Here is a 24,572-nt window from a genome sequence, read left to right as displayed (position 1 = left end):
CAGCCGTCACTGTATTATACTATCACGTTTTACTATGATGTAAAACGTGAGCAAGTTACTAAGGCATGATCTACCCTTCACAAAACCATGCTGTCCTCCATACAGTATCCCATTTTCATCTATCCATTCCTGTATTTTGCTCTTGACTAATATCTCCAAAACCTTGACAACGATTCCTGATATGCTGATCGGTCGGTAATTTGCAACAGCAGGCTTGGAACCTCCTTTATGCAATGGAACTATTTTCCCCTCTCGGGACTAACCCAGAGCTGAGACTTAAATTAAACAATATGGTCAAAGGAACTGACAATTCTTTTGCCGCTTCACGTAAGACTCGAGCTGGTATACTATCCGATCCCACAGATGTATTTACATAATGTATTTACATTAAGGTTCTGTAATATATTATTTACCTCCATTTCATTCACTTCAATTCCTATATCAGCCATTCGTTCTCTCATTCCTGCAATATCACAGCCTGGATGATATACTCTTGCAAAGTGTTCAAAGTGTTCGCTTAGTAATTCTACTATTTCAGCTGATTCAGTTACCTCCTTGCCATCGGCATTCCTTAAAATCATTTTGCCGTATGCATGATAATAAAGTCGAATGTGAAGTTGCTATAATATAACGCTAAGTAATAACAGACAATTAAATACCAGCTGGCTCGAAGTTTTTGCTTTTAATTAATTAAACAAGAAACCTATTATAAAAATACATCAAGTAAAATATCATAATTCTAACAACCGAATTTCTGATACTAGATGCAACACACACGTAATACGAGTTGCATCTTGCATCTCGTACACATAATGTGAAAGACTGAACGGCAGACGGAAGGACGACGAGATCTTGAAAAGACCCGAATCCCATCTATGATGTAAGGTAGTGATCGTGAACCTATGACACACTTGAGGGTTTCAGATAACACACCTTGGATGTGGAAAAATATTGGTATTCTGATGAAAAGACTAATTTCAGTAATTTCAATTTATTAAATTAATTGTATAATATGAATTCATAGATTGTATATCAATGTCCTATTAAATAAATAGCCTAATATGATATGTATAAGTCACCATCTATGATTAAGTAGTTAAATTTAGAATGCATGTATGCAAGTGGCACATCAACAACGTCAATATTTAAAAAAAAAAGATGTTTGAAATACCTGGGTAAAAAGGTTCGCCATCACTGATGTAAGGTGTGTGTTTGTAAAGAGTTTTCAACTGGGAATGAATCAGGTCTCATATGCGGTACAGGATTTTCTTCCGAGATTTGAGCAAAACTGCTTTAAGGAAGGGAAGCTTGAGAGCTTAAGGGGCTCAGAAGCCCTGGCAAAACTCAAATAACTCATATCCAGTTCTTAAGAGGTCCACTGAAAGTTGGTTGTAGAGGGAATAGAAAACTTCTAGTTATGAGATATTACATAACTTCTAGTAATGAGATCTTACAAAACAAATATCTCGTACTGAGATATTTGTTTTGTAAGATTATTGTTCTCGAGAATATAAAGTTTCAACGAAATATTGTGCCCATAAGAATTTGAAACGCTTATGTAGAATTAAATTTTTCTCAGAAATATTATCAACTACTTGTGATGTCCTTTTTTCTGGAATTTGCACTTTTCACGAATGACTTTCGATTGGCTAGATTGATCAAGTAGATAAGGTGTTCACTCTTCAACCAGCAGGAAGTCTGTTCGAATTTCTCTTCTATGAGCGTGGACTTTGTTGAAAAAGTCTTTAGTTGGTTGGCGATTTTCGTCGCCTGATGTATGTTAGTTGATTAAGATGTATATTTTATTATGCAAATTTAATTTTAAATATTTTATAATTATTAAACGGAAGGAAAGATAGCAAAGTTAACAAAACTTCAGCAGAAAAAAATGATTGGGAGCCATGAAATTCTACAAGGGTGTGCTGAATAGTTGTGATAATCACCATGAAGGAGTTGAGGTAGAACTATGTAACTTATACATTATTCTACATATTCCCCACGAAGTGTTATACATTTGTTACACCGTTGCTGCATCATTCACAATCCTCTGAGAAAAAAACTCTTTCCCTTGTTGCACAAACCAGTCATTTTTGTTCTAGGTTTTTATCAGAACTTCTCAGCCGATCCTCCTCGCAAGAAGTAGTGAAACCTATAAGGTTAATCCACATTATTAGTTGACGTACATCTTATTGATTTTCAGACAGAATGCTTTCCTGAAAGAGTTTCTTGGACTAAATATTAAACCAATTTCCCACTATTGTGCAAAGGTGTAAACCAGTTTTAGGGTCCCAAGGCAAATGATCAACATAGATACAGGTCCTAATGGGGCGAAAACTCTACCATCATTATGCTTTGTCTCTATTGAACTGGAAGTATCATCTGCTTGTTTGTGTACTTATGATAAGGAGTCCCACGGAGTGGGGAAGGTCGAAATTGTACAGAACGACGGAAAAGGGAGTTCCAACACCTCCCTACTCATTTCATTCTTTTTTTTTTTCTGGGTGATTTGTGCAGTATGTGTATGTTAGTTGATTAACACTTATTAGTGAGATTATTCGTTTTCATGAAGGCCTGCTATGGTCTACAGCATTTTCGATTTGCTGAAATTAATGATGACTCCCTGAACATCGTTTAATTTTTTTTTCTTTAATATGCGAATTTTATTTAAGCTGAACCGAGATTTTTCCGAATTCAGCGATACATTTTCTCACCTCTTGTCGCCATTCGATAAATATCAAAATAAACATACATCATCTAATTTGCGTGGAAAACCATACGGTTTTCAGTTTTTATAAAGAAAATTTCCAGCGGCAATCTGAAGTGAGAAGACTCGAATTTATGCGCAAATTCATAAACGCTGCGCAAAACCTAATAAACGATGCGATGTTTTTATTGATTTAAACAGACTGCTCTTAAAATGTGAGTTAAAATACTATTATCAAAAATATGTTTAGGCCAAATAAATAGTAATAATAATAATTAATTAGGAAGATGTAACATCTAAATTAAGAAAGGTTACTGAACTGCAAATAAATTTGCTTTGCTTTTTTATGAATTAAGACTTGAAAATTTGTAAATATCAGTGTTACATTAGTTTTGCATTTTTCATGGAGCCTTCGTATCTCAATTACTTTCGACGATGCCCCTTGTTGGAAAGACTTAGGTTCGAATTCCATTTAGGTCGCGGAGAACTTTTACAACATAAAAAACTGCCACCTCCGTATAAAACCAGCTCACTCACTTCAAACGTGAGTGAGCCATTCTTAAAAAGAGGTGGAGGATTTTTTCTCCCAGAAACTCTGGTTTTTCATCCCGCAAACAGGCCAGATGAACACACGTCGCTCTGCAGGCTTTCGAAACCCGATCCAACATAATAGAGTGGTTTAACTGGATTCCCGTAGTCTCCTATATCTGTATATTGCGTGTGTTCCTCTGTCCGGTTTGCCATTCTGCGCGTAAGCGTAAAACAGAACAACAGAACAATAATTTAGTGTACCTTTTATTTATTCTTATTAATACAAATTGGAGTTCTTAATGTATTTATCGACGATGAACTAGAGTAAAAGGAGTTAAACGTGCTAGTTTTCTTAGCTCAGTTATCGACGATGCCCTTTAGCTAAAAAGATGATTTCGCATCCTGTATAGGATGCAAGAAGATTTTTTAAGGACTTTTTTTCAGTTGATGATGAATGAGTTAGCTGATCTCATCCATCATATAAGATGCTGTCAGGAATTTTTCTCTCAGAAACTCGGGTTTCTCATCATGCAGAATAGGGATACCGGCCAAGAAACATATACGCAACTCACAAATGGTGCAGTGGCCTCATCGCCTTAGTTGTTTCGGCGGTAATTTCCAACAACAGTTGAGTTTGCAGTGGGAACAAATAAGACACAAATTCAGGATGACGATTCGTATTTTATTTTTCATCATTAGAAACTAATAATATTGAAATTTAAGAAATGAAACTCGTGATTTCCATTTGCACCAGTGATACAGCGATACTCTGACGCCTACATACAGCCATTCAGAATAAACTAGAATAAACATAGTTCATATTGCAAATTATCTAGAAAAAAGTCAGGATCAGGATGTACGATATTCTTCAACCAATTCGGATGAGCACGTGACTAGTGCTCAGTGTGACTTTCAATGGCTGCAATAGTTCTGTAATAACTGCTATTACAGATCTCTGTTGAATCACCCTTATGTTTTTCTTGTTTGTTTTTTTAAACATCCGGTGCCTTTGTCGGATGAAGAGACTTACCAGTAGATGGTAGCTGCAGAGATATCAAATACATAACAACAGGGAAATATGGAGCATGAAAAGCTCGTTTAATTCAAGGATGAAATTCATCGGGCTACTTATGTCTGAACACATCACGACTGGACTGGCATTTCCTGCTCTCTTATGATGCTCACATTCAGAAGCTGACATATAATAGTTTCTGTTTTGCAGGAACGAATTCTCCATGGTTGCTGTGCAAGCTCATTAATTGAGAAAGAAGTAATATTTATTTGTTAATAAATGCATGCATTTATAAGCATTCCATTTAGGCTTTTATTTTTGTAGACAGAAGACGTCTTAAGCTGGCGCGGCAATAATTGAGCTTTGCGTTGTGTATCGAAGGCCGATGCTTGCTCGTCTAGTCAAAGCTACCTTGGCTTTCTCGGTTATCGGAGCTTCCAGGTCCTCGCTGCAGCACTGTGATTTCATGCACGCGCATAGCCATTTCCGCTCCCTTCACCTCGTCTCACTCTGCTGCTTAAACACAGGCCATACGCAGTCAACGTAGCTGTAGCCAGTGAGCTTCAGCCAGCCTTTACAAGTGTGCGTGTTGCTTGGGAAAATTAAGTTCCAACCAACTTTTTATGACGATGTTATTGACCAGTTCATAAGGAAGAACCGTAGGGTAGAATTTGTATTCAAGTAGCTAAATTGAAAAAGATAGAATATCATTTGTGAAATAAATGTTGTATTTGTATGGTTAAATGTACATAAATTTCTAAATATATAGTTTTAAATGGTCAGTAATTCGTTATTCCGCTAATTAGACTTCAATCACACCTCTCACTCCCTGAATGATAAGAATTCAAGTGTTATCATTTCCTGCAAGTGTGAATTTCAAGACCAGCATTTTCCCCTGCTGTTTTGGAATGTGATAAACCATCAACCATTGCAATGGCACCGTAATACACCATCCACAACAATACCATAAATTAATGATTTTACTTATTATATTTGTGTTAAGTGTAGAACTTGGTAATGCTTAACTCGTGAACTGCCCTAGGATGACCAACTATAAATAGCTAGTTGTTGATTGTTTTGAGAAACAAACAAATCAGACGCATAATAGAAACACATAGCAAAAGATACAATGGCAACCAGCTGGAACTGTTTTGTGCAGTATATCAACAAAATAACATTGCAGTGATGTTATTTTATTATTTATTTTATTATTTACTTATTTTATTTTATTAATAAAGTAACATTACTGTACAACGCATTTTACCATCTGTTTTTTTTCCCCTTCCTCTAATACTGATTCAAATAATTTTATTGTTTGTTAAGGCATAATACACTAGTTGCAAGAATTATTTAGACATCCATATTTTTGTGAATATCTGAATTGATGATGAATGTGTTCCTGACAGCAAGGTAAAGAATAAGGAATGCATGCTAAACATGATTATAGTGTACTGGAAATTGAACACTGCGTACAGTAAACCGATTTCTGGATAGGCGTTATCATAGCCGCCAGATCAATCATCAATTAATTCGTGCTCTTGCGGTACAATTAGGCTGCTCAAAATTAACTGCGGCTGACAGTAAAAAAAAGATCGAGATGTTATGATGAAAAGGATCCCAAGAAAGCCACATAAGCTTATCGAAAACAGTATAGGAAGAGAGAGAGAGAGAGAGAGAGAGAGAGAGATGCTCGATTTGTAGTATGAAGTAATTAATCACAATGTTCGTTGCTTAAATCAGATGAATAGATATGGCGGATGCAAAGAGAAGGTTATTTCCAGATTGTATCGTTCCTTTATTAAGTGTAGTGTTGTAGTGTATGTTAATGTTTCCTCTGGACCAGGACTTTCTTTGTCGTCGTGCGTGCGAAAAATGACACCGATTGCTATATTGGTATTTTTAATAAAATCATAAAATAATGATTTTATTAAAATGATAATCAGTTATCATATAATTAAAATTATGTCAATGAAACATAATAGTTTTGTATTAATAATTTATTATTTGCTTGAACTACATACGTGTACACGATCTGTATATAAAACACTACTACTTAGAAATTACTTTCTAAGTAGTAGTGTTACTTAGTTCATGTACTGTTATTTAATAACATGTAATTTATTTATAAATCGAAACTATTTTTCAAGAACGTGTAAATTTGCATTTTATTTAAAATATATAGAGTCTTGGGAAAGTCCTTAGGTGGCAGATGATATTCATTCCCCCCAATATGAGACTACTTTTCTTAGTGGAGTGCTGAAGCGTCTTTGAAAAAAAGTTCCATGTTTGGTGTCTAGAGTAGAATTTTCGGATGATTTAAAAAATTAATGAATGGAAACATAGCACATTTTAATGTGGGAAAATTCGAGAATCCGGATGCTTTGCATCGGCTGCTCCCTTCCTTTGGTTAGCATAGCCCTTGATGCTACGAGAAGGAGAAAGAAGAATAAAAATCACCTAGCACATCACTTCGCGAAGAAGGTATGAATAAAACGAAATAAAATGAGCATACGTTATTTCTGAAATGCAAGAGAGAGAGAGAGAATTAGAATACTCATTAAGTGCACGGTTTAGAGTTTTCGTGATTAATTCATTTAATAATGCGTACTAAAGCAATTTGTGGCAAAGATAGTGCAAGCTATATTTTTATTTATTTATTTTTTATGTTACTCCATACTTCGCACGAAAGTTTATATCACCTAAGCATCATAAATGTACTAAGGTTAGCTAATCCGGGAACCCTGGGCTTGAAAGAAAACAGTATTTTTTAAAGACGCTTCGGGCTTCTAAATAAGCATGATTTGTTCTCGCAGCGTAACGAAAATCATCTCCCACTTAATCTTCAGGGCTCCAATAAGTAGCATGGCGTTCTCATATACTGGGTGATGATAATCATCTACTCCCTAAAGGAATACATTCATGCCACAATGAAATTCGAACTTCCATCCTGTAGATTGGAATAGAAATCGGAGACGCTATACGTTAGGCCATCCAGGCCCGTCTCTAGGATACATATATGAATAAGCGAAAAATAGGTGATATGTTTTCATTCTCTCTTTCGAAAACCGATTTTCTACTGTAAACGTATATTTTGTCGTAACAAATGTGATGCTATATTACTTTATCCCTTATGCTCTACAGCAAAACGTGGTTTCTGCACGCATCTCAGAGAGAAAATGTTAACAGCAAAGCATCAAGTTTTTGATTACCAGCAAAATATAGTACTTCTTACTAACTATCGGGTTTTTCTTTTCATGATGTTTCCCGCTCTTTCGACGAGCTAGTTATAATATTATCTATAATTTACATGTATTATAATTATATTCCTGTATTAGCATACAGGAATATAATTAAAATGGTAGTGTCATTTTATCAACTGAAAATCTCAGCTTGCCTTTTTAAAATGGTTTTCATGTTTTCCTATAGTTCATATACTTTTTTTTTAGAAGACAGTTGTTTCATCGTTATGCAAAAGAAGTAGCAGGACCAGCTGCTTGTAGATGAAATTATAGTGTAAGCAATTCTTCTTTTAATGTCGAATCATTATAATTTTTAGTTACTTCCGCTTTTGTTATCTTTCCTCCCCACTCTTGCACACCTGTCATTATTCAAGACATTCACTTAATTAAAACTCCTTGTATCTTTGCAATAAACAACAATAAATATATAAACAAATATACGTTGTAATGACTGTTTCTTAAATTTTTTGTATATGTGTACTATGTCTATGATGAGCTCAGAAGGAATTTCGCATTAAAAACTATAAAGAAATGCAACTTCACACACACACACACACACACACACACACACACACACACACACACACACACGGGTTGAATATTTATATCAACTGATCAGTTAGAGCAGCTGTTCTAAGTGCCGATCATCATCAGTCTTCCATTGTGTTTGTTCAGGACTGTACAAAATTATCTGTTTCTATTACGATGATCACTCGGCTTGTAAAATTGTTGCACAAGCTAGCAGTTGTTATCCAGAAATTATGAGAGATGAGACTACTAAATGAATTAAAAGAATTTTGATATGCGGCACACATGCTTCACACATTCTTAATTTAGGTTAACTAAGTTTAGCATATCTCCAATTGCCTTAACAGTGGCCATCTGATGATGGAGTGGTAAATTTTTTCGAGGAAGGCCGACTCTTGACGCCTACAAGAATCCGTAGTTGTCAGTAAGTCACTTTTTATGCTTACCAAAAACGACGTATAGTTTGGCTCAGAGAACATTGTTATTGGACATTGAACAATATGAAATAATACGTATTTAAAGACTAACGCACGATTTTATAGCAGTGAAAATTGCCATTATTTTGTTGTAACCAAAATTTAAAAAAATAATCATAAATAAAACTTTATTCTAAATTCAACTTTTTTAAAAGTATTCTAAGTATTCTATTCAGTATTCTATGAATACTGAATAGAATATACTATATTTTTTATAGTATATTATGCTTTATTGATTATTATTATTATTATTATTATTATTATTATTATTTGCCCATTTCAAATTCAGTAAACTAACAGAAATGCATTATAAAGAACTTACTGTAAAGAACTTATTGCTACCTTCTTCTGCTTGCAGGATATCTTTTGGATTGCGTGTAAAGCAAGAGTGAAATTTGGCGGGAACACGTATAGCGAATGGATGTACATTTTCGAGCATAAATGTGAACGAAACACCAGGTTTGTTACACCTAGAAACGTATTTGTCATATAGAAATAATAAAATAATGTCAAAACGTAATAAATGGATCATAATATAATCTAATTCAATTAATGGAAATTAGTCAAATGAACAAATTAGCGAACGTTGTTATTGTTTGCAGTTTGACTTCGATTAGCTAGATTAATGATGACTTAATTCATGATTTTTAGTTTGGTATGACGGTCTTCTTTAGAAAGGCTATTATTTGGTCATTTTCAGTTATTTATGTGGTATCTAATGGCCATCCGACAAGAGCTGATTCTACTGAGATTCTTTACAGAGATTATTTAATGCATTCTGTAAATAACGTTTCTTCAGGCTTTATAGAGATGGCGAGTTTCCGCTACGTGCTAAGTCATGCGTAGAACCTGTGGATTTGGATTTTGACTTCCTTTGACTAACGGAATGTCTTGAAGGTGTGTGCTCTTTTAGAAACATTAAAACGCTCACAGTCGTTGGTTCAGATGAAATATTTTAAAATGTATTATACAAGATATGTTATACATTTTTGTTCGCATTAATTCACCGAGGAATGTTTTCTTTATGACTCAAAGTGCTATGCATTTATCACTGTATATTTATATAGGAATTTATTATTGTCTATTTTTAGAACGTTCATTTAAAATATTTATTTTATAAATGGTCCTTTGGAAGTTACAAGCATTTAACTATAAAATGAATTAAGAATCTGTATGTTAAATAGAAACGGAAGCAAAGCCTTAACAATTAGAGAAATGCGTTAAAAGTATGACATAAGACATGCCGCTAAGAATGCTGGGAAATAAAATTAGTTTCATAATTACGTCAAAAAAGAGCATCGCACCGGTTGTATTGTTCACTAGTTTATAACGCCTGTGGCGTATGCTCAGACCGATTTCCCGTACAAATACTAGAGCTAATCGAAATGTTTTTGCCAACATTTTTTTTTTTTTTTTTTCATTTTGACATATTGTAGTATTATGAACATTTCAGAATACATAAATGAACGATGAATAATTCTGAAATTATTTTTCAACGTAACCTTCAAATGTTGAGATATTTATCATTTATTTTTAGGACCAAAATAATAGTTTTTAGAACTCAGGCACTTTTTTTTTGTGTGCTCTATTTTTATTTATTTGCAACCATAATAAATAACAAAATAATGAATTTTATTTCTCTCAACTATACGAGACCACGTAACGCACTATTAATTGAAAATCCTTCATAACTATTCCTCGCATCCTAGTCTACATTCGAAATTAGTCCTAGTCTACATTCGAAATTCCAAATACATGGACCAATTGCAGTCCGTGCCACTATAAGCGCACGAGTAGATTGAAATATTGCTCAACAGAGCAGGAAAAACAAAGTGTGACAAAGTAAAAATTTAAAACTTTGCCAGCATCGTTATTATACACACTGTAGTGTTGTGAGCATTTCAAAATATATATCATCAGAGAACAATCATTATGTATGTGTATAATGTAGGGTGTCTCAAAAAATGTATATACTATACACACTTCAACAGCTGATAACTCACTTAATTATCGTTATTTTACAGGTTTAACTGATTTGAAATAATGGCTGAAACCAGACTAAGCTTTGAGGAAAGAAAATTTTTCCTAAAATGCTACTGGAAGTATGAAAACATAGTGGAAGTGCAAAGACAGTTTAGAAGAGGATTTCCACGAGATCCATCTACGAGACTTACTATCAATCGAATTAGAGATAAATTTGAAGAAGATGGAACTGTTCAAAATGTCCATAAGCAACGTTCAGGAAGCCCACGAACAGCTACGAGGCCCGCAACAGAAGAAAGGTTGATTGAAACGTATCGTCAAAGTTCAAGAAAATCTGTGCGACAAGCGTCTCTTGAGATAGGAGTATTCAAATTAAGTGTCCATCGCATGTTGAAGCGCAGTCATTGGAAAAGTTACATTCCAAGAAGAGTACACGCTCTCAACGAATATGATCCGGATAGGAGAATGCAGTTTTGTGAGTGGTACTTGGAAAAATGTGAAGAGGATGCACAATTTTCAAGACAAATTGTGTGGCGTGATGAGGTCACATTTAAATTAAATGAGTCAATTAACCGACACAATTGCACTTACTGGGCACCTGAAAATCTGCATGTTATGGAGGAACATCATGTAAATTTACCAGGAGTGACGGTGTGGTGCGGCTTATCAGCACCAGCACACGGATTAATTGGACCATTCTTTTTCGACGGTACTGTAACTGGTGCTAATTACTTGAACTTGCTGCATGAAGTTGTCATGCCACGTATTCCAGAGGACTTTTATTTTCAACAAGATGGGGCACCCTCACACTACCATCGAGATGTGAGGGCCTATCTTGATGAGAATCTACCCAACAGATGGATTAGAAGAAGAGGTTCTGTAGAATACCCCCCCCCCCCCCGCGTTCACCAGACCTCACGCCAATGGACTTCTTCTTATGGGGATTTATCAAGGATAAAGTTTACACTTCAAAACTGGCAACAGTCGACGACTTGAAAGCAGCAATCGAAAGAGAATGCGCCCAGCTACAAGACGAAATGATTCTCAGTGTTTGCAATTCCATTGCTGCACGTCATCAGTGGTGCCTGGACCAGGACGATCATCAGTTTGAATACAGACGTTGATGGATGAAAAGTACATTTATGTAGTATACTTTACAATGTGAAAGTTAACTGTATTATAATAGATACCAACTTTATGATCATTCAAAGTGTGTATACGTTTTTTTTGAGACACCCTGTATATATATATATTTTTTTTCTTTTTCTTTCTGCAGGTAGCAACACTGCAATGGGCCTGCATTTTCAACATTTCTCTTCTGTTCGTGTCCACACCCAGAGGATTTTATATGTTGGAGACTGTAACACTAGGTGACATTTATCGAAAGATGATCCCCTAAAGTTGTTCATCTGCCGATAAATCTTCCTTCTTTTATAAGGGAGGAAATGTCACTCCAAATAAGTTGGTAGCGAACAGTTCAAGAAGGCGGACTGTATCATTAATGTGCAAAAGTATAGTCGGAAAACATTGCAGGATGGGTAGAGTGGCGTTAGCCAAAATTATAATATAAATAGAGTTCAGTCAACTATCATTTTGCTAAGACTAACTTTACTTTTATTATCCCAGCTAATAAGTTAAAAACAACTATTTTTTAATAATTAATATTACGTGAAAAATGAGTTCCAAATCAATTTAAAAATTAAGAATTTTAAACTAATTTGCAAAGTGGCATTTAAAAAATTGCTTAATTTTGTCCCTACAAATAGTCTCATTTAAACAAAAATTTAGATAATCTAACAGATCTTTAGCAGAGATGTGAAGTACCAAATTTTATGAAATTCTGCCCAACGAGAACGGTGTAATTACTTTGTATATCCTTTCGAAACGTTTGTGTATCATATATAAAATATAACTGTAAGAATTAAAGCATAAATTAAACAGTTATATTTTATTATTGTTGTTGTTGTTGTTATCTAAGACCTCCGGAGACTCAAGGACATCAAGAGAGGCATACATCACCCAAACCAGCTGTCATACCTTCCCTTCAACTCATTCACACTAGATGCACTTACTACCCCTAAAGGCAAATTATTCCACTCACTCACTCACTGCTCTGCGAGAGAAAAACCTAGCCCTTACCCCTTTCTTGATCACGAAAAAACTTAACTTCCATGGATGTCTGATGTTCTCTTTCCCGACCTCTCATATAACGAAGAATTTCATCAGACGATATTCTATAACACTCATTCGGAAGTTTATAAACCTCGTGATATCACACCCCTCTTTCTCCCGTTAACCAAGTCTGTAATTCACATACTCCGATGTCCTCATAATCTACATCCTATAATCCCGATATCAGGTGCAGGCTTATCAAGGTTTGTTTCAGCATTGCAGTTATCCTCTGAGTTGTATTTACAATTTTCGCTATGTGACCTTTGAGCTTCAAATTCATATCCACCATTACACTAAAATCTCTAGTCTCATCAGTTTCTTCTAGCATAATCCCGCTAGTATACCGCTGGAAATCTCATCACGCCAAATTTCATAACTTTACACTTAATAACATTAAACTGACAGCCATTTTTGTTTGCCTAAATTTCCACCCTATTCAAATCATTCTGTAAGTGCTGGATATCAATAGCATCCCTGATTGCCCTGCCTATCTTCGCATCATCGGCAAACAATTTCACGTCTGACGTTTGATCCTGCGTGATGTTATTAATGCATAGATTGAACAATAATGGCCCAAGGACTGAATCTCGAGATACATCATTAGTAACTTTAAATCTGGCACTTCACACTCACCGTATACCATTTTTTGATATCTGTCTGTCAACCATCCCCTTATCAAAGTCAAGAGTTTATATTCCAATCCCATATTCTTTAGTTTATGCAACAGCCTTTCATGTGGTATCCTATCAAATAGAAAAATCCAACATTATCATTGTATCCATTTCCTTTATCCAACTCGGCCGTAACATTGTTATAAAATATGAAGAAATATGAATATTTTATACTTAAGTGAAAAGCCTAGCCAATTCGGCTAAATATTCTTTAGTATGCGTTCTAATATTTCATCTGTCTCTATTGCCAAATTCTTATCCAGGTTATGCAACAGCTCTTCCATTTCATTCTCATGCACCTCTATCTCTTCATCCAATGTAGCAGTAGCACTGTGCCATGTTCAATACACCCGGTTGATATAAACTATCTACTAATAATTGTCCTGGCACCTTAACAATTTACAATTGATACCAGCAGGTGAACCCTAATATCAGGTATGTCCACCTTTGCATTTGATCATCTCCTGCACCCTTTGAGGGAGGCTTCCCACCTATCTACGACAGACATCAGGTGGAATTCGTCTCCATTCCTCCATCAAAGCTGGCATCTATCTACTCTAGTATAAGCGTATTATAAGTATATAAGTACTCGAGTATAAGTTGAGTATAAGTGTGTTTCTACAGCATAAAAACTCGCTTATACTCAACCCATCCCAAAGAAATATGATAAAGATTAGCCATCAAACTAATTTTTGAAATACTGTATTTAAGTTCAGTAATTATATTGGTAAAACAACTAGTGAAGCACAGAGGAGTGTTGGGCTAATTAAAAGAAGCTCCAACTACTGGAAGAAGGAAGTTATGATACCTTTATACAAGCAAGTCTTTGATTGGTAGTCTTGGATTATTTCTAGTAGATGTTAAAATGAACTGAAGATGTACAGAGTAGGTTCGGTATGTTGGTAGAGTAAATCAGAAAGGTATGAGTTGATTGGTAAACTGCCATTTATTGAACTTAACTGAAGTTTATAAATTAGTTCATAATAAATATAATGTCGACATCGAATCTTTATGTTGCATTTGGCTGAGTACGGACCTGCTCGTGGGTGTAATAAAAACTATAATGAAGAAATAAATAACATAAGGAGATGATTTTTTACAGTTAGAATAAAAATGTTATGAAATGGTCTTTCTCTAAGTTGGGGATACAAACAGTGTGAGCTTTGAGAATGAAATGGATAAGCGTTATGAGTGGAGAGTAGGTGAAAAATAATAACGATAATAATAAATAATAAAAAATATAAATAAATCAACTAATGCCTTTTATTCCCTTATCTGGAGTAGACGAGGCCTTTATACCCTATCTAGCTTTTGGAGATTGAGTGGGCAGTTCAGTCTCCACCGGTAGCCAATCAGAGATAGCTGGCCTATGTCTATCACTAATGATAGCAACCACCGATGGAGAGGGTGGAAAACAAGTGCTGCTATCTCTTGGTACTTAACCCTAACAAGATATGTTACTGTCTGAAATAATGTGGGTACTATGGTTGATTTTCTTGAGTTTACGGGATAAAAAACCCGAGTTTCCGGGAGGGAAAAGAATTGCCAGAGATCGACTAACTCGGGAATCGGTCGAAGAAAGGCTCAAAAAAAGTTCCTCCAGTCGGCGACTAGACTTGAACCTAAGTCTGACTTCGAGCAACCAAGCACAGAGGATGCAAGCACCACTTCCACTGAGCTACACAGACCTAAAATAATAAATAATGATATTGATAATAAAATAATGATAATAAAAAAATAATAATGATAATAAAGAAGATTGCAGAAGAAGAAATTGGATATGTAAGATCTAAAAGAATAAATCACCTTGATAACTAATGATATGATTTCTCTAATGGAAAAAAGAAGAAAATGGAAAAATAAAGACACCTCAGAAGGGAAAATATAATATAGAACCCTGAATGACAAATTGAGAAGGGAAGCAGTAAGAAGTAGAGAAGATTGGCTTAAAAAACAATGTGAAGAAATGGAATATTATGAGAGCGTAGGAAGGTGTAATCTTTTATATGAATAAGCAAGAAGCATGAATCACAAGAGAAATAGAATTCGAGCTAGAGGCATAGAAAATAAGAATGGAGAAATCATAACTGAAGAAGATAAAATCCTAATGAGATGGAAGGAATACATTGAAGATGTATATGACAAGAAAAATAGACCACATGAGTTGCCATTAGAAGATATAAAGAAGGTAACCAAAGATGATCTAGGCCCAGAGATTTTGAAGAGAGAAGTAGAAATGACCATTAAGGAACTAAAATGTGGAAAGGCAGAAGGAATAGATGAAATACCTGCAGAATTCCTGAAACAACTTCAGAAGAAAGGAACTGAAGAAATTACCAAAATAATAAATTTAATTTATAACAAAGGATTTCAATTTTGATAACTACCAAAAGATTTCATAACTTTAATATTGATACCTATACCAAAGAAAAGTAATGCAGTGAACTGCAAGGATTTTAGACCAATAAGCCTCATTTCCTATACATCAAAAATACTTATGAGAATCTTAACACGAAGAATTGCATCTAAAGTGGAAGAATTTCTTGGAGAAGATCAGTTTGGTTTCAGGAAGGATAGAGGAATAAGAGATGCGATTGGACTATTAAGACTAGTTCAAGTGAAAAAAGTCTGGAAGTGAATAAAGAAGTTAATATCTGTTAAAGAGATTTTGATAAAGTTTTTGACTTTGTAAAATGGGATAAGATGGAGGAAGTAATGGAAAAGATTGGTATAAATTGGAAAGACAGAAGGCTAATTATTTCACTATATATGGGACAAACTGCCATGGTGAGAGACATATATGGTACAACAGAACCTATTATCATTGGACGACGAGTAAGAGTCTCTGTCACCAATTTTATTTAATATGTATTCCGAAGCAATGTTAAAAGAAGCACTGGAGAATTCGGAAGAAGGAATAAAGATTGGTGGTAGACAGATATTTGCAACAAGATACGCAGATGACAACGCATTATTATGAAATACTGAAACAGGACTACAACATCTGTTGAACAGATTACTGGAATCATGTATCAATTACGGAATGAAAATTAACATCAGAAAAACAAAGGTAATGAAAATAGCAAGGAAAGAGTCAAATATGGATATCAGAATAAATGGGAAAAATTGAATCAAGTAAAGACATTTAAATATCTAGGAAGTGTTATTAGCAGTGATGGAAGATGTAGAAATGACATAAAAGCAAGAACAGCGATGGGAAGGGATGCCTTTAATAGAAAATGGAATTTATTCAGAAGTAAAATGGATAGAAACCTAAAGAAAAGACTAATAATATATTATGTGTGGAGTGTTGCCCTCTATGCAGCTGAAACTTGGACATTCAAGAAAGAAGAAATTAAGATTTTGGAAAGCTTTGAAATGTGGATTTGGAGAAGGATGGAAAAAATCAAATGGACAGATAAAATAACTAATGAAGAGGTCTTAGAAAGAGTAGTAGAAGAAAGAAGTCTGTTAAGGAGGATAAAAAAAAAGAAGCAAGGGAAACTGGATCGGACAAAGTCTGAGAGGGAATGGAATCATCAGAGATGCCATCGAAGGAAAAATAGATGGAAAAAGACCCAGGGGAAGAGTAAGGAATATAATGCTAGATGACATGCTGAATACAGACAGGTATACAACCTTGAAAGAGAAGGCTCAGAACAGAAGAGAGTGGAAGGTAAGTTTCTGCTATTAAAAGAAGAACTTCCTGAATTGCAGAATACTCAAGAAGAAGAAGAAGCAGAAGGCCTGTGTAGCTCAGTGAATGCGTATGTGGCGTTTGCATCCTCTGCGCCAGGTCTCCCGAAGGTAGACTTGAGTTCAAGTCTAGTCACCGACTGTAGGAACTTTTTCTAAGCCTACCTTCGCCCTGTTCCCGAGTTACCCGATCTCTGGCACAGGCAAGCGGTTTTCTCTGCTGGAAACTTTGGTTTTTCGTCCCGTAAACTCAAGAAAATCGATCGTAGAACCCAGATTATTTCAGATAGTAACATATCCTGGGTCAGCTATCTCTGATTGGCTACCTGTGGAGATTGAACTGCTTACTCAGTCTCAAAAAGCTAGATATGATTAAAAGTCCTCGCCTACTCCCTATAAGAGAATAAAAGGCATTAGCTGATTACAATAATAAAAAGGGGTATGTGTCGTGTGTGTATTAGTTGATATAGGAGGACTAATTTATATAATTAGGATTAACGTTTTGATCCTTTTGGAACTATGGAAAACAATTGTAGTATATTGTTTATACTATGTTTACTATAAAATTATGCTTGCTATAAATTATTATAGTATAGTATAATCTGCAATAGTCTCGCTCTCTGTTTCTGTTTTGCATTATGAAACTGCGATATGGACATTGCGTAAGAGTGATAATGAAAAACTTGATAATTTTGATCAGCTGTGTTTGAGGAGTATTTTGGAAGTAAGATGGTTTAACTTCGTTAATAATGGTGACATAAGTCGGAAGAGTTGTCAGCAAACTCTTAGCACTATCTTATGTAAATAAAGGCTACGCTGGTTCGGCCATGTTGTCCGAATGCAGGACATTCCGTTGGTCAAAACGATTATGTTAAGAAGTACAGAAGGCGTTAGGAAAAGGCGCAAGCCTCTGTTTTCCTATGAACATTGCTTCAGCTGTCTGAGAACTAAAACGATTATGAAAGAATAGCTTTTTTTTTTTCCTTTTTTTTTTTTTTTTGCCTGCATGTCACGTTGTCCAATTGTTTCTGGACAAATTTAAAATATACATTAATTGTTTCTTCCATTATTTAAAGTCTCCTGGCAATTGGGGTGCAGATCAAAATAGATGCTAAGATGTAAAGGCTGGATATGAAAGTAACTGCCGCAGATAGATCTACAAGTTGCATTTTTCAACGGATTTGGAGTAATATTTCCAGACTATTTTATCTCTCTTAATCTTAAAAATAAGCGATATTTCATTTTAAAATAATATCTCATACGGGAAAAACTGTTTGGCTGCGATTTAGAAGTAAGTAGTTGATTGACATCATTGTTTTAATTGCACAGAATGTGAATTCCTTTCTGAAGTTCTAGCAGTATAATAACAACACCACTACAAATAAAAAAATAAATGAAAACAAAGTAAAAAGCCGCTTTTAAATTGCACCCAATCTTTTGGTTCTTCATTACTGGGTTGTTCTGCACTTTTTTACCATAGTTATCATAAGATAATAAAATATGGCTATCATTGAAAAACAGGGTAGCAGACATTACAGAATTATTAACCAAAATATGAATGATTTGCAGTTTAGATTTGTAAGATAAAATAACCTAAATTGTTAAATTGTGTAGTGTCAGATTTGACGACAATGCATCAAGCAAAATGTGGCCTTTATCTACAAAATACGACCCCCCCCTCTCTTTTATTTATTGCAGTTTTAACACAAACTACAGAAGATGAAATTATTTAACTTGTTATGTGTTTAAAATCTTATATATTGTTTATATGACGTGCTCTGGAATAATATGCGTGTTCTTTAACTTCAAGCGAAAAAATTTTTCCGACTGCGTACGAACCATGAAGACAACCCAGTCATGAAACAAATACGAATATCTCGAATGGAGATGCGTTAGTCTGTTACCATACCCCAGTACCTAGGTCAAACGAGGCCTTGTTAGTTTTCCAGAGAAGGTTAGCTTGGCCCAAGCAGTGTCTCTTTGTGTACCCCGGCTTCAGAAACAGGTGTGCTTTATTCACACCTGCCCTTGCGCGTTTACCCTTAAAGCCGGAAGGAAGAACTATAGCCTTTCTGAGAAAGGAGAAAAAGCAGACAGGAAGGCTATATGAAATGGAATGAAACGAATAAACCATACTATAAAAATAATGACGCTTATTTTACAGTTAAATGTACTGTTGTTGATAAAATTAAAGCACAATTTTGTAACATTAATATTGTCGTTTTAATCAAATATCCGTATAATTTACCTGTTAATTATAATAATAATTGCAATATAAATTGCAATTGTTATTCAAAATTTCAGTAGAAATAAGCATAATTATGCTTATTTCTATTACTTATCACTTGGCGGTTTTCGCAAAATGCGTAGCACCTATTTGATTTGTTTTGTTCACTCGTACGAATGTTTTTTCTTTGCTCTAGCTAGAGGAATTTTATCGAAAATTTCAGTTTTGTTTTCCGTCTGACCATTTGCAGTACCAGCATTTTCTCCTGCGTTTATTAAACTTTATCAGTTAACTTTGATTGGTTAGATGATATTTAATGAAATTTTGGTATTTAGGATTTTTATTAAAATGTGTTGTGCAATTTTAACTTTGGTTTCACTCGATTTTATATAAATTTTGATTCTCTATTATACTGTATTTAAATATTGTGATTATGAATGACGTCACGTACAAGAATGCTGTTGGGAAAAGCTTGCTTGTTGTTGATTATTACTCTAGCTCTTGATATTAAATATGATAGTTTATTTATTTTTTTTAATCAATCCCACACACACGAGGCCGCAAAGCCTATAGGATATCAGCGGGCAGGGAAGGTTAAGAGAAAAGTAATATGTAGTCATTGTTTTTGAAGCGATGGAGATTGTAATTTTTGGAAAATACTTTATCAGTCAGCAATTCAACTGTAAAAGGATGCTGGCCAGCTGTTGCTCATGTTATTGTAGGTTTAGCAAAAATTCAGGGCAGAAACTGACCATCTGATACGATGGCGGGAGAGAATCTGTGTGTGTGTGTGAGAGAGAGAGAGAGAGAAAGAGGGAGTGAGCACGGCAAGCTTTGTCGATGAGTAGGAGAAACAGAGATTGTGCCATGAGCAAAACTGTGAATACAATATGAAGTCAGTGACAGCTAGTTGTTTATGTATATGAAAAGGTGGCTGAAATAACAGAACCCAAGATTAAATTCACAATTCAGTTACAAAGTGTGGAAAGCAAACCATAAGTCTTCAAGTTTCTCCGAACCTTTTCATAGCACATGTCTAGAGGTGGGTAATTTAGACGAGGTCATCTGCTGTCGATTTTGCTAGGAGGAATCCATGTTGTTGGTTCTCCATTGATGACTTTAGATGATACTGATGTGAAAGCAATAGGTCATTAGTTTTATGGTAGACACTTGTCTCCTTTTTTAATCGACTTTATATGGGCTTGCTTCCAGGCAGTGAGGCAAATACCAACTGAGTATAATATAGTGTGCAGATGATAGACAGGTATTAGTTCAGGGGTCATCTCTTGAGCTTATTGGCGGAATGCCATCAGGACCAGAAGCCTTTTCGGTATTCAGGTTGCTCGAGATTCTTCTGATGACTTTCTGGAAGAACACCACAAGGAAGCACATGATACAACGTTCCAGGTAAAGTTTGAGGTGATTTGCATTAATCATCTATGCAGGAGGTGGATGAGAATTGATTTCATTTGTCAGTCTCCTGTTCTGCATTGAAGCAGCGAAAGGTGCAAAGGGAGAAAAATTCACATTTGAGATTTCTTGGCCGATCGTCTATCTCTATCGCATGATAGGGATGACAATATCGTCCTCTCACATACTGTTAATTTTCAATTAAAGAGATCATGGTAATCTTACATTTTTTAATGTTAATACTAATTAAAAAATTTGTATAATACATACATTTGTATAATAAAAAAAGAAGAAAGAGCAAAAGCAGGTATAATGATTATGGTACATAAATCCCTAAAGAACAATATTGTATATTACAGCTATTTGAATGAAAGACTAATAGAAATTAGACTCAAGACATTAAGAGGCCACATAACAATAATTGGTGCATACGCACCAGAAGAGGGAAAAGAAGAAGACAGTAATATATTTTATAAAGAATTACAGAATGCCATAGATAAAACAAACAAAACTGACTATTTACTGCTAGCAGGATATTTAAATGCCAGAATAGGAAACAAAAAATACAAAACAAACATAGGTAAATCTGGCGAAGATACATGTAATCAAAATGGTCGCAGATTGCGCGATTTTGTCATTTATAATAATATGAGAATAATGAATTCAATGTTTAAACACAAGGAAATACATAAATATACTTGGTCAGCCAGAGGATACAAATCAGTAATTGACTACGTTATCACAAATTTTAAATTAGCGGAGTTAATTTTAGACGTAAGAGCATATCGAGGCTTTGAATTAAACTCTGATCATTATATAGTATTAGCAAAAATTCGTTTTAAACCAAAGTGGTTAAAAACACATAGAATTGAAAATTCTTACCAGCCAAGCTACAAAATTTCTTCATTACAGGATCCTCAAGTTAGACTACAATATCAAAAATGCACAAACTTAAAAACAGAACCCACACATGAATCAAGTGACATAGAAGATGAATGGGAAAATTTGAAACAAATTCTCGCAAAAGCAGCAACAGAAACCTTAGGAATAAAGCACAAATGGATTAGAAAAAGAGGACTACGAGACTGGAACAAAGAAATAGAAAATATAATAAAAATATAAGAAAATAAAATAAAAACCAAAAAGGACAGTTACCAGAAATGGCTAAATTCCAAAACAATAGAAGTAGAAATAGAGTATAAAAGAAATAGTGCAATTGCAAAACGAGAAGTAAGGAAAAAACATAGAGAAAGATGGAACAATTTCGTAACAGAACTAGAAAAGGATTTATTTAAGTCACAACCCAAAACCTATAAAGTAATAAAATACATGAATAAAGAAATAAAAGAAAAGATAAAAATACAAACAATAGATTTAGAAAAATGGGTGACCTATTTCCAAAATCTCTGGACAGATGAGAACAATGAATTAAAATTTTATAAGACAAAGAATGACCTAATAGAAAATATCACAATGCTAGAACTGAAAAATATAATAAAGAAGATGAAAAATACGAAAACGCCAGGAGAAGACAATATAAATATAGAACTATACAAAAATGCAGGTGAAAAATTTAATGAATGACTTGAAATTTTTTAATATGGTTTGGATGTCCGGAAAAACCCCTAACTCTTGGAAAAAAGCACTGGTCATCCCAATCTATAAAAAAGGAAATAAAGACAATTGCAATAATTATAGGGGAATTAGCCTGCTGAATACAGGATATAAAATATATGCAGGAATATTAAAAGAGAAACTAAGCAGCATTGTAGAAAACAAATTACTAGAAGAACAAAATGGCTTCCGAAAAGGCCGATCCTGCATAGATCCAATTTTTACTTTAAAATTATTAATAGAAAAGAGAAGAGAATTTCAAAAAGGAACACATGTGGCGTTTATTGATTATGAAAAAGCGTTTGACAAAATTAGTCGACAAAAATTGTTTAAAATGTTAACCAATTTAAACATACCAAACCAACTTTTACAATCTATTCAAGAAATATATACAGGAAATAAAATAGCAGTTAAATTAGAACACACCTCAGAATGGAAAGATATATCAAGAGGAGTACGACAAGGATGTACCCTCTCACCTCTGCTTTTCAATATATATATAAATGAAATATTAACAATCTGGAAACAGCATAACCCATTTGGTATACAAATGACCCCGCAAATGAAGATAGATACACTACTATTTGCAGATGATCAAATAGTATTAGCTACATCAGAAGATGACTTACAAAGATCATTAAAATCATTAAATGATATCTCAAAGCAATATAATATGACAATATCCAAAGAAAAAACAAAAATAATGGCATTCAAAGGAGAAAACCCAATAAGAAGTAAAATAGTGATAGATAATAAAATACTAGAACAAGTAAACACTTTCAGATACTTTGGATGTGATCTACCATACGAAGAAGAAAAAGACATAGACACTAAAATATCAAACTTTGTCAAAGTAAATGGCATAATAAATAGTATATTTAAGCCATCCCTGGTACAAAAACACACTAGAATCAGACTATATAATGTCTTGTCAAAACCAACTCTACTATACGGAAGCGAAACATGGACCATGAAAAGGAAAGATGAAAAACGAATTCAAACAGCAGAAATGAAGTTCCTCAGAAAAACAGCTGGATATACCATGTGGGACCACAAAACAAATGAAGAAATCTTACAATTCCTAAAAATCAAACCAATTAATTACTACATAAGACAGTATAAACAAAAATGGCTAGAACATTTAAATCGAATGGACAACAGCAGACTACCAAAAATATTATACAGATGCAAAATAAGTGGAAAAAGAAGAATCGGAAGACCAAGAAAGAGATGGCATGAGACCGGAACAGGCCACATGGCCTATATTCCATGATAGGAAGAAGAAGAAGAAGAAGAAGTATAATACATATATTATATATATATTCAAATAAATTATCTTAATAAAAAAAAAACTAAGAAACTAATAAATATTTGCTCATCTTTCCTCTAATATTCTCAATCGCTTTCCCTGCAATTGAAGTCGATCTGTCTCACTACCACTGATGAAGATAATTACCAACAAGACTGGTCAGTGACTTTTTTTTCATTCTAGGAGAGAACTCCAAACAAATAAAGCCCATTAAAGCATGTTAGAATTTTAAATTTAACCAATATTCGGTATACAAACAGATATATTTTTCTTTATTTAAAATAGTGAATACAATAATAATAAACATAAAATATATAAACGTATATGAACATTCATATTCAGTAACTTATTTACATATAGCGGACTTGGTCCTTGACTCCTCTGGAAGGTGTTTGGAAGGAGCCAAATGTTGGCAAAATGGAAGTGGAGATGTCAGCAAAGATCGTGCACAAATACTCACATCTAATCTACTGATTAAGCTAAAGCGGAGGTATTCACCTGTAAACTGTTTAATCAGTACTAATGTTATTAACGCTCAGACTCTTGCAGATCTCAAGTCTTGTCCGGGTGGTCTTCAGGGGGTGTTCTGGCCTGGCACTGTCTACACCTGAAGCTATGTGAAAGAAATTCGAGTTGGTCAATAAAGAAGGTGGAAAGAATGAGGTCTGAGTTAAAGATGGTGAATGGAGAAGTTAGAAGGCTGAATACAAGATTAACCGATATCAGAACTAGAGTAGAAGTGAGGGAGGGACAAGAGAATGAGAGCGCAAGAGAAAGATTAGGTGGGGTAAGAGATCCAGGGAATGAAAGAATAAGGGAGGGAGGGAGAGGAAATGAAAAGGTATCTCAAGAGTGTGTGAGCAAGAGAAAGAGAGATAAAGAAAATTTATGAGTGCACGAGTAATGAGAGAAGAGAGAGAGGTGCAAGAACTAAGGGTTCTGTCAGGGATGTGATGTATGGAGATTCACTGATTCTTGGTGTGCAAAATAAAATGTTTGA

At 34.5% G+C, this 24,572-nt stretch overlaps 1 long non-coding RNA gene across 3 annotated transcripts in view; it reads left to right on the top strand.

Annotated features, from left to right (window-relative positions):
- LOC150099349 (uncharacterized) overlaps positions 1-24,572 on the top strand; it is a 163,269-nt gene that overhangs the window by 76,495 nt on the left and 62,202 nt on the right. For 2 of the 3 annotated variants that reach the window (XR_016549392.1, XR_016549394.1), the window contains exons 3-4: positions 8,849-8,949; positions 11,750-12,326. This is a non-coding gene — a long non-coding RNA (uncharacterized LOC150099349). Of the gene's footprint in view, positions 1-8,848; positions 8,950-11,749; positions 12,327-24,572 lie in introns of those variants that run through there. The other variant, XR_016549393.1, reaches the window with a different exon arrangement.

The sequence above is a fragment of the Typopeltis vanoorti genome, chromosome 14, assembly GCF_054136105.1.
Source record: "Typopeltis vanoorti isolate ZY-2024b chromosome 14, IOZ_Tvanoo_1.0, whole genome shotgun sequence".
Lineage (NCBI taxonomy): Eukaryota > Metazoa > Arthropoda > Arachnida > Uropygi > Thelyphonidae > Typopeltis > Typopeltis vanoorti.
Note: the sequence above shows the minus strand (reverse complement) of the source record. Positions and strands in the feature narration are given on the sequence as shown.